The sequence below is a fragment of the Lactuca serriola genome, chromosome 1 (assembly GCF_051521515.1).
Source record: "Lactuca serriola cultivar US96UC23 chromosome 1, Lser_US96UC23_V15, whole genome shotgun sequence".
NCBI classification, from domain to species: Eukaryota; Viridiplantae; Streptophyta; class Magnoliopsida; order Asterales; family Asteraceae; genus Lactuca; species Lactuca serriola.
The window spans coordinates 35,612,246-35,624,733 of NC_136408.1; positions in this window are offsets into that span (position 1 = coordinate 35,612,246).

A 12,488-nucleotide genomic window follows, 5' to 3' on the forward strand; every position below is an offset into this window, starting at 1 on the left:
GAATATCAATTTACTTGGATATTTTTAGGATCTGCATTGCAATCACTTTCCAAATTTTCTGATTTCGACTATATAACATGGGGTATCATGAAATCAGATTTTGGATAATCCAAAGAATGAAAATTCAGAAGTCATACCAATTTTAAATCAGAAACACAGAAAAATACCTTATTGTTTTGTGTTCTTGAAGAGATGGGTAGAATCAGAAGAATGATTTTCGAGAGTATCTATGTTCCAACCGAATTTTGGAACTTCAATCATCCTTAAATAGATAAGGGTATCATGAAATCAGGTTGAAAGTTGGTTGACGGAAGTTACATGTATTTGGCGCCGAAATGAGTTGGTTATTATCACATAACCAACTCATGACATCATCATGATATCACTACTAGTTTTGGCGAGAATTTACATGGTTGGACCCTTTCCAAATACAAAAATCATTTTAGGTTTCGGGATGTTGCCCCTAGACCCCCCATGGGCGCAACCCCTTGGAACCCTGCACCCAAGGGCTATGCCCCTAAATGGAGGGTTCCAAGGGGTTGCGCCCCATGGGGGGTCTAGGGGCAACGCCCACCTCCTGTCTTTGTTAGTAAATGGAGCTTAGTCTATCTCAATATTAATAATAATAACTACACTAAAATATGTTAATAACATTAAAATCACCAACAGTTAAATGGGGATGGAAGATCCATCCACTTAGAAATCTTCAACCACACATGGTTTGCTACATCACACCCTACAAACACATGATTAGTATTTAGGGGTGACAATTCTCGACACAACACGAACCATACACGATAATAAACATGTACGAGTTGAGATTTCTGACTCGCTAACCCGTAACATAAGCAGATAGTGTTTGGGTTAGTTAATGGATTCAAGGTTCAACCCGCCAACCCGTTTAATTTGTTTATTATTGTTTTTAAGTTTTTAAAGGGTATTGCCGTTTTAAAGTAGACTCCCCTATATATGCTTCACCATTAGGTGAAGAAGCATATACATTTTGCTTACATTCACAAACATTGTTGTATAACCTCTCTTGGGCATCCTAAAATGAGTATGAGAAAATTTGAACCCAAAACCTCTTTATAAGAAGATTCAACGTATAATATATTTGATTTAAGTTATGTGACTATGTGTATCACTCCACCTATTCTTTTCTTCTCCTTATTTATTTCATTCCCCTATTTGTTTTTCAATCCCTCATTAATTCAAAACCCCAGTTGCATCCAACCCATCTTGTTACTATTTCCATCTATGGCAAGACACCACCTGTAACGACCGAAAAATTCCAACCAATTTAAATTTTTCAAAAAAAACAACCCGATTCCATTAAAGTTATTACAAAAGGTTTTCAATACAATTTATTTAAAGTATTCCCAGAATCACATCACATATAAACATGAGGAGCGGTATGATCACGCCTTCGCCTTGCCACGGTCTCCTGAAGAACCTGAAAAACATAAAACCACAACTGTAAGCCCGAAACTTAGTGAGATATCTCCAAAATACCAACCACATATACCATACACGCATAACATGCCATAACATATCCGATCACAGAACAGTCATGCACTTCGGGTCTACTGTGTGACTGGTCCGCCGTACCGGCCAACAGTCCACCTGGTCCACCCTCCGAGTCTAGCCACATACATCGAGTTTGCAGTGTGATTGGTCCGCCCGCACCGGGCCTTCAATCCACCTGGTCCACTCTCTGAGTCTACAGTGTGACTAGTCCGCCCGCACCGGGCCTTCAATCGGCCTGGTCCACTCTCCGAGCCTCGGCACGTCTGGTCCGCCCTCTTGGGGCCTGCAACCTATCCGGACCGCTCGCTGGGCCTTCGGAACAACCGGTCCGCCCTGGGTATCTTGGCCTACAGCACAAAGCAGGACCCACCTCAACCCAACTCCAGTCCAAACAACCATGTGCACATAAACATACAATCATATAGCAATTCACAGTCAACAAGCCGATCAAACAGATCACATAACATATCATCATCCTAACCAGGATACCGACCTAACCGGTCACTAGCATAGCATCACCCTACCTCTCAGGATACCGATCTCAATCACGTCTCTATCATATACCATCCTAGCTACCAGGATGCAAACATATCAAAGCAATAACATAACAACAAATACCCGAATCTCAATCCGATAAGGGCTGGCCTTGGTGCCTTAGACCCTGTTGATATAGTGAGGATAACTCACCTCGAAACTGCTGACTGAACAGATAACCCAAGTTGCTCCGATCACTGATACGATCTCCACCACTGGACAACCACCAAGGCACTGAACTCAAAACAATATCTAACAATTACCAAAATGCCCCTGGAAATCATTGGTCAACCCTTGGTCAAAGTCAAAGTCAAAGTCAACCCCTGACTGACTCTACTCGCCGAGTCCCCATGCTCAGAATTTCCCCAATCCGCGACTCAACTCGCCGAGTCACCCCGAGACTCGCCGAGTCAAACAACTCTGAGTCCACTCGCACATAACACACCGAGTCATCCCTTGACTCACCGATTCTCGGCTCAACCAGAAAAGATTGGGACTCTTCGACAAGACTCGCCGAGTCCAAGAACAGACTCGTCGAGTCTAAGGCTATCTTCAACCGACTTGCCGAGTTGTTCTTCTAACTCGCCGAGTTCCAGGCCATCTTCATCCGACTCGCCGAGTTGTTCTTCCAACTCGCCGAGTTCCAGCCTATCTTCAAGCAACTCGCCGAGTCCACCCATGTGACTCGCCGAGTTCCATCGGGTCTGAATCCATACAGAGGCTTTCCAAGCCATGCAGATGATCCAAACCATAGATCTACCCTTCCTAAGGCCAACCATCACGTAAAGTGGCAAAATTTACGTGAATCCAGGGAGATCTAGGCATTTTCACTCTAGGGTTTGGGTTTGGGACAAGATAGCTCCATCAATCACTAACAAACAGGGACTTTCATGCATTCCAACCCTTCTCCATTCCAGATTTGAGGTAGCAACCTCAGATCTAACCTCTAAACTCCAATACATCAAAAGATATGATCTCTAACACCCCCAAAATGATGAATCTAGATAATAACAGCTCAACAATGAAATAATACCTCAAAAGGAAGCTCCAAGAGAAGATTAACCAGAATCCTTGCAAAGCCCTTTGATCCAAGCCTCTTCTCCTTCAAGATTTCTTCAACAACCACCTCTCCAAGCCTCCAAATGCACTTTGATCCTCTCACACACAATAACTAGGGTTTCTGGACTTATCAGAGAGTAGAGAGGCTGGGGGAAAGGATGTTATGTTCTTTTTATAGGGCTCATCCTCCGGATTTAGGGTTTTCTCCACTCAGCGCCTACTCGCCGAGTCCATCCACTGACTCGCTGAGTCGGCCACTTAACACGCGACCAAGTCGCGACTCTACTCGCCGAGTTCCCCTTACAAAATTACTCGTTTAGCCCTTCAACTTTACTCTTGATATTCCGGGATGTTACACCACCACAACCATTCCACCGACACAAGTTAATCTTGTTGGATTGAGTGTTCAATGTCATTAAACTAATTGATAATATTTCTAATAATATTAGGGTCCTTTTAGGTTGCCCTCGTAACCTAATTAAGCAACAACGAATTACGACAAATAAGTTATTAATTTATTATGATTTGATAAATTATTTTGGAATTGATTAAATAATTTTAATCAGTTAAATAAGTTGAATATTAATTTATTCATTAGTAATTAAATGGAATATTCTATAACATTCTATAATATATAAAGAGATCAATTTTGTCTAATGATTAAAAGATATGAACTGATTCAAATAAGGATAATGATTACCATTGAAAATTCAAATCAAACTAGAGATTATAAATAAATTGCTAGGGGTCAAACCCTAATATTCTTTCTTCTTTTCAAATCTGTCAGCCTCCCCCATCCCTACTTTCTTGTACGGAATATATAATCCTCTTGGGATTATTGAGATTTTCGACTATAACCTCTCTCATAAAGTGTAACAATTGAAATGGGTATGTTTCCTTTTAACCGTTCGTAATTTAAACAATCACATTTTGGTCCTTGAGACTAGTACGCGAGACGTACCATAGTGTACGCTTAGCGTACTAGTTGGTGTTGGTCGTGAGCGTTGCCCACATATGCTAGGTGTAATCTGGCTAACTTGAAGCACTAATTGTTAGGGTTTATGTAACACCCGATTTTGAAAGTGTTCGATTGTGTCATCGGATGCCAATGGTATAAGCGTAATTTGATGATTCGGTCTTTTATGGGTCTCGAGTTTTATTCGAAAGGTTTTAAGGCTTAGGGTGTAGCTAGGAGCATAGGGCTTCTTGCCACCTTTTCGTGGATATAAAGTTCGTTGGAAACGGACTTAGAACGAAGAAGTTATAGTACTTTAAAGTTGTTGGAAGAATTGGTCCCTGAATGGAAAAGCTTGCATTTCATCCCATGCATGCAAGGTGGCAGCCAGGTGAGTATGCCCAACGTAAGCTGGGTTACACCCAGCGTAGTGCTGGATAATGAAACGCGGGTGCTGAAGATGTACGCCCAAAATACATGGATTACACCCAACGTACGTCCAGGATCTCCAAAACCTTAATTTTTAGGGTTGGCTCACTATTTAAAGCAGCTTAAGTCCAAGGGGGGGTGCGCCTCCCTTTCATTCTCAGAGCCTTAAACCCTAATTTCGAGTGGTAGCTTCATCCAAGGGTGTTGTGAGCTTTGTGGGTGCAGTTTGGGTGGTTTTTGGTGCATTTCAAGAAGATGGAACTTGTTGCAAAAATGTGAATCAAGGAGGAGCTTATAGATCTGGCTTTTGGGACTCATTCTCAGCTTGATGAATGTATAAAGCTTTGAACTTGATCATTCATCTCTTAGATCTATTATGATGGGTTTTTGGACCTTTTTGGTCCCGAGGATGGAGCTTTATGGTTCAAATTCGATTCATAGGCTTGGAGTTGTCACTCTCAATGTTAAACGAGTCCATAAGGCAGAAAGTTGCCATCTTAAGGTCTTAATGGGTTAATGCATGAGTTAGGGTCCTTTTTATGAAAGTATAATGCAATTTTTGAAGTTTGGGTTTGTTTAGGGCATGCAAAGTCACCAAGTCAGTGACTTTATGGATTAAGACGTTAGGTAGAGATCAGATATGTAATTTGGTCCCTTGGTTTGAAGCATTAATCACTTACTAGGTTTTGTGCATCAGCCGTTTGTATGCTGGGCGTACATTTCAATACTTTGCGTGTACAACCCTTATGCCCAGTACACTAAGCGTATAGAAGAAGTACGCTGGGCGTACGCTCTCAGGAAGACTTGGGCCTTTGTGGACTTCAGACCTGTGGTTTGTTGGGTCTGAATGTATCTTGGGCCAATATTGGAATAGTTGGGCCTATTGGACCTTGTGGCCCAATATAGAAACGGACTTCACATTGTGGCCCTCGGTTTGGGCCAATTCTTGGATTAGGTCGTTGTGGGCCTTCGTGGGCCAATTGGGGTCAGGATTATTGACTAAGGAGAATATTGGGGTTTAATATAAGGTCCATTAGAAAGGTCCATCGCAATTTGGAAAATTAGGTCATTGATGGTTTTTTGGACACTATAATGTTGGGCTTTTGTTTTGGGTTTGGGCCTTAGTTTTAGATCATACTTGGTAAGAGGTAAAATGGTCATTTTACCTCATGCATGGATTAAGAATTATGGTATGGGACCCAATTGCTAATTGGGTATATTGATTGGTAGTGATAGCTTGGGAAGTTGGCTGGGCAACAACTAAGGAATTCATGCGGGAAGCTTCTGCAGTGCGAGGTGAGTCTTCTCACCATACCAATGGGTCTAAGGCACCAAGGCCGACCCATTTATTTAGTTGTGATGATTATTGTGAATGTGTCGTCGATACCTTGTGTATTATGTATATGACCATGTGGGGGTTCCCATGGCAATTAGTTATATGTGGTATGCTAGTTGATTGTGTGGTATTTGATATGCTAGTTGTATTTGTGATGTTTGCTTGGAAGACCCCGGGAGGTTCCCGTGGCAGTGGATCGTGACCATGTGGGGGTTCCTATGGCACATGGTATAAGACCTTGGAAGGTTTCCATGGCATCCCAATACATTTATTTTGCATGATTTGTATTTGGTAGTAGATACCCTGGGGGGTTCCTGTGACAGTGGTTTGTGACCATGTGAGGGTTCCCATGACACATGGTATAAGACCTTGGAGGGCATGGCAACCCATATGTTTGTATGCATGGCTTATGTGGTATATGTAGCTTTCATAGCTAATGTCATGTGGTAGAGATAGCTTGTATAGCTAATATGACAGGTGGTATGTGGTAGAGGTAGCTTTTATATCTAATATGATATGTGTTATGTAGATTGTGTGTGGGGTATGCTCTGGGGGACTCTCTAAGCTTTGTGCTTACGGTTTATAATTTTGGTTTCAGGTTCATCGTTTTGGAAAAGGAGGGCTTGGATTGATCGCAGTGCACACACCTATGATTTCCGCAATGAATGATTTTGGGATTCTCAAAACATATTTTCCAAACAAATTTATGAATAAAATGTCATTGTATCATATCCTTGTTTCAAAAAACATTCCCCAAGATCGAAATACTTGAAATCCCATGTGTGTGTGTGTATGAATCATGTCGGCGCCTTCCCGCGATCATCACTGGTACCTGAAACACATAACACGTAACACTGTAAGCATAAAGCTTAGTGAGTTCCCCAAAATACTATTCTAACATGTATTAGCCACTCGAGGCTATAACTCTGTTGACCCTCTGGTCAAAGTGTCTCAGTGGGACCCTCCAGCCCCAACTCTCTATGGGCCCTCTGACCCTAACCCTATGGACCCGAAGGTCCTAACTCTATGGACCCACTGGTCCTACTCTGTAAACTCTGAATCATGCATATCACATATCACAATAATCACAACACATAAATAACATGCAAATACACTGACACATAACTCTGAAATACACTGTCACATAACTCTGTTACCACGCTAGGTAAAGTATAGTGAGAAGGCTCACCTCTGGTATCTCGGTAAATCTCTGTCTCGGTAAACACTGGCCTAGCCTCCGCCTAATCATATGAAATAAATACCCTATTTAATATAAATCTCAAAGGCTAGACTATGTCCTCTTATGACACTCTCAGAAGGGTAAAAGACCATTTTACCCCTCTCATAACTCAAAAGGCCCCACAATAGACCATACCCTAAAAGTCAACCAAAAGTCAACTTTCCGGGTTACAGTGCACATACCAGATGTGTACGCTGAGCGTACCCGGGAGCCTCTCATAATCGGGGAACGCCACCCAGTACACGACGCGTACTGGGATTATGCCCGGTGTACTCCCCGGCTTCAGCCCCTTAGCTCTTGAGGTCTTAAACAGTTAAGACCCACGTCCAATTTCTAGATCTGACCACATCTAAGCCTCTTAATCCATAAAGTTGATGACTTTAAGCCTTTGCATGGCTGAACAAGCCACCAACTCCCATAATATTCCATCCTCTAACTCTAAAAGGCTTATTACTCAAGCATGACCTCAAACTAACAACCAATATGGAAACTTTATGGTTCTAAATCACTAATATCACTGAGAAGGGACAGATCTCGGACCATGGAGCACCTTACACTCATAAAGTCTCCACCTTTGGGGTTTTTAACCCTAGAAATGGCACATGCAACAACAACCAAAAAAAGAGGAAAATTTTGAGCTTTATACCTCTAAATGTAGCCCCTTTCTCTGTAGATCTCAGATCCAAATTAGCACTTCAAGCTTTAGCTTCCAAGAGCTCATTTCCTTCTTCTTCACTAAGTCACCAAAACACAATTAGCTCTAACAACACTCACACACACTAAGGACGATATGAGGCTCTCTCTTAGGGTTTCACTCACTGATATGGAGGCTGAGAAATGAGCCTTAGCACCCTTTAAATAGTGCACAAGGCGGATTAGGGTTTTAGCTCCTGGGTCGGGCACGCCCGGCGTAACTCTGGGTACCCCTAGCGTACCTTGGCGACTCCTCATCCAAACTAAGCGCATGAGTACGCGCAACGTACCCCTCTGCTACGCCCAGCGTGCTCACTTGCTAGTTTCCCTCCACTCAAGGACTAATCATGACCAATTGACAAAGAATAAGGGTGAAAGAAATGCACCTGAATCTCGGGGTGTTACAATCCTCCCCCGCTAGAACCAGACTTCGCCCCCGAAGTCTCATTCCTCAAACAACTCTGGGTGCTGCCCTCGCATCTCCGACTCTGACTCCCAAGTCATCTCGGACCCTTTCCGATGTTGCCACTGAACCAAAACCAGAGGCACTTCCTTGTTCCTCAAAACCTTGATCTTTCGATCCCTGATCGCCACCGGTCTCTCAGCATAATTCAGGCTCGCATCCACTTGAATATCCTCTATTGGCACCACTACCGACTCATCGGCTATACATTTCCGCAACTGTGACACGTGGAAAGTGACATGAATCTGCCCCAACTCCTCAGGTAGCTCCAAACGATATGCTACCCTGCCCACCCTCGCGATAACTCTAAACAGACCAGTATACTGGGGCCCTAGCTTGCCTCTCTTCCTGAACTGGATCACTCCTTTCCAAGGAGATACCTTCAGGAGCACAAAATCTCCGACCTGAAACTCAAGCTCGGACCGACGTCTATCCGCATAATGTTGGATTAGTGTCTAAGTCCATAACTATTTTGGTATGTACTTGACCCGATGGTACATGGTCCTTTTCGGTTGCCTTTACCAAAGCAACTTGATTGGAGAAATAAATAGAGAGAGAGGTTATTATGATTTATTAATATGTTATGAGAATAATATATTAAAACAGAAATCATATTTGTTTAATTAATATTGGTCAATAATTAATTAAGAATTAATTTTGTGATCAAGTGTAATTAATTAAACTAGAGGGGCTGAATTGTAATTATGTGATAGTTGCAAAATAGGGCAATGGTTATCCTTGTTGAAGGATGGACGAATTCAAGGATAAGGATATCCTTAAAATCGTCCAAAGGTCCAAGAGATAGGGATTTTCAAGGCTTATCTTATGGTTGCTTGATGGGCAAGTAACTAGATAAGGATAAGGACTGAAACCCTAATCTTTACACCTATATAAAGACCCCTAAGGCTCATGAATTCGGCTAAGCCTTCCCAAGAAGTCCTAAGGATGAATTCCTACCTCTATCCTCTCTCTTTATACCTTCTCCATTTGCTCTTGGTGTTTGTAAGCCATTAGAGGAGTGACACTTGTGACTCTCAGCTTTCCAAGGTCAATTCAAGAAGGAATTGGATTGTTATTGCTATATAACAATCAAGGTATGTTCTTAAACCTAATTACATGTGAATTCTGATTTCCATATGCTAGAATTAGGGTTCATAGTCTTGGATTCAAAGTATGTACAATAGAGAAACCTAGATCCAAGCTTTAGGGTTTGTATGAGCACATAGGATGTCTTATGACCAAAACCCATCAGTGGTATCAGAGCCATGATTGGTTTCTATTGTATTGATGCTTTGTATGTTTGAAAATTTCGAATTTTGTGTTTCTGGAGGCTGGACTCGCCGAGTCCATAGATGAACTCGCCGAGTCCAAGGTGACTCGACGAGTCCATGCCTGACTCGGCGAGTCGGCTCGTCAGATGGAGGGTATTCCGGGATTTCTTGCTGTTTTTGCTTATGGATAGTTACCTTATCATGTTAGATCAATATTAATCCGATTATATGATATATTTGACAATATTTTTGATCTAATTGAAGATATTTATCAATTAATAAGATAATTGTTTCCTTATAAGATAATTGATTAATTATTTTGAGTAAATTGATAAATTGTTTTGCAAGAAATCATTAAATAAATCAAATATGGATAATTATGTGATTAAATGTTAATTTGAATTATTTGTTATTTGATCCTTGTTGTTATGAAAAGTTTCATATGTTGCTCTTTAGGTTTTATAGTTTAAATTTGAACCCAAAAGTTTTGTAGTTTTGAAATTTAAATAGTTGAAACCCTAATGTTTTGAAAAAAGGTTTCAAAACTTGCCCTCAAGTTTTGGAATTTAAATTTTGATTAAATAGTTTAATTTTGATGCAAATTCTAAACCCTAGTGTGTTGAAATGTTTCAAAACTTGCCCTCAAGTTTTGGAATTTAAAAGTTGATTAAAAGTTTAATTAGGAATGTTAAATTCTAAAAACTCTAAGCAATTTTGAAAAAAGGTTCAATTCACACCCTTATGGTTTTATTAATTAATTAAGGTGTATAATTAAAAAAAGTTTAATAAATCCATAAAAGTTTAGGTTTACAATTTAATTGAATTAAAAGTATAATTGTTAAATTAGACCACCTAGTATTTTGAAAGTATAAAATACACCCTATACTATATATAACATTAAAAGTCTAACATTATATATATGTATGAGTAAAAGTCAGTCTTACCGTTAGTAGGCCTCATTCACGAAGCTGGTCTATAAGGGGTGTTTAAGGAAATTGCCTATAAAATGGCGATTGAATGGGTATCCACTCTTACCCACTGCACTCTTGACTAGTGGAGGGTCGTTAGCCGAACGGGTAGGATAGGACAAAACCTTCCATTATAAGTATAATGAAGTATAAAAGTAACTAAATGTTTTCATAAAATTCCCAATCTTAGTTACTTAGGCAAAAGTGAATTGATGCAATTCAATGAAATTACACTTTGTGCCCTTGCGAAGACGTTAGTGGAGCGTGTGTGGTTAACCGGCACACTAAATGGTTCTAAGCAAAGGTAGAAAAGGGTGACTCAATGTTTGTCATAGTTCGGTGGAGCGTGTGTGGTTTACCGGCACATCGAATAGGTGACTGTAACATGTGAGGGCACCATGTAAGTTTGCATGGTTATTCACACCCGCTTTGTGATCCTCAACATCCCAGTCACAAACAAGAGGGGCATATCGAGATTTAAACATGCCATTGAAAGTTAATTGAATCTCAAAGGATCTAGGAGTTTTCATAGATTTAAAACTTAAATTTCTTTTTTCGTTTTTCGTGGTGAAAATTAGTGAATCGTCATTCACTTACCTTCAAATATTCTGCAATTAGGGTTACGGCATCCCTCTCCCGAGTTGTAGAATATTGTGTTGGGTCCTAGCCTTAGTATTTCATTTGGGTGATTTACTAAGGACTCAATCAATCAACTAAGTTGAATTTGTTTTTCTCCCGTTTTGTAGATGTCAAAGTTCGACAACTATGGTCTTCCCAAATCCCGTGGAACAAGCATTCCACATGAAGATGGTATTCCACGATTCAATCGAGGAACGAGAAATCATGCTTCACTTCCTCCTCCTCTTCCTATTGTTCTCCCCAACCTACAAGATCAAAGAATTGAAAGGTTCAATATCACTAAAGCCCTATTGGAAATGAAACATGAAGATGGTATACCCGTGTGTGCCCACGTTCTAGGAATGAAATCACACATTGATAGGTTGATAATGTTGGGTGTGTCATTCCCAGATGAGTTGGCTGTGAATTGGGTTTTGCAGTCACTTCCTGAATCATATAATGAGTTCAAAAGAAAGTATTATATGATGAATCATGACGACAACCTCATTGACCTAACTTACATGCTCATTGTTGCTGAATCAGAAATGATTTGGCGAAGCAATGGAGCGTATTTGTTGGAAAAGTCAACCGACCATGCTTCCGAGGACGTTCTAGGAGAACCGACCTGCGTTTACTGCCAAAAGAAAGGGCGTTGGATACAAGTCTGCCCAAAGAGCCTGAAGAGTCCAGAAGATGGGAGAGTCAAAGAGTATGGCTACGCTTCAGGTAAAATCCACTATCTAACTCCATTAAGTTCCTATTCATTAATTCTTAATACATAATGTAATAAGATTGCATTTGAATGTTTTATAGGATCGGTGAAAAGAAAGGAAGCTTGGTGAAAGAGCAAGATGAATCTAATCACAAGGAATGGATCTTGATCGCATGGACTTGAAGATTAGATTTTGATCTTAGATAGTTATGATAGAGTTGTTAGAAAAATTTTCTTTTGAAATATGTAGTTTTCAATGGATTTTGCGTTGTAAGGACAAATGTTTTCCGCTGCTTTTATAAATAAAATAAATTTTCGTTTGACTTATTTATTTATTTGTTTATTTCCTTGCAATGAAATCGTTATGAAAATTGGTGTTTGCATATTTCTACAACAAATGGATTTGGTTCTTATTATGTTATTTATGGAAAGTCGAGAATTTACCAAATAGGGAGAGTTTCTCATCGCCCAAGTTTCAATTGGACAGAAACTTGGAATCATGCAACGTGGATGCACGATGAATGAGAAATTTCGTATTTGGAAATTAGACTAATTCATTGACAAAGTGTCAAGTGAAGGACTAGGAGATCGAGTACACAAAGTTGTGTGTTGATCAATGTCCACCATTAGAGTAACGAGATATTCGTCATGATTTACTAAAGGTTTAGTAAATATGATTATAC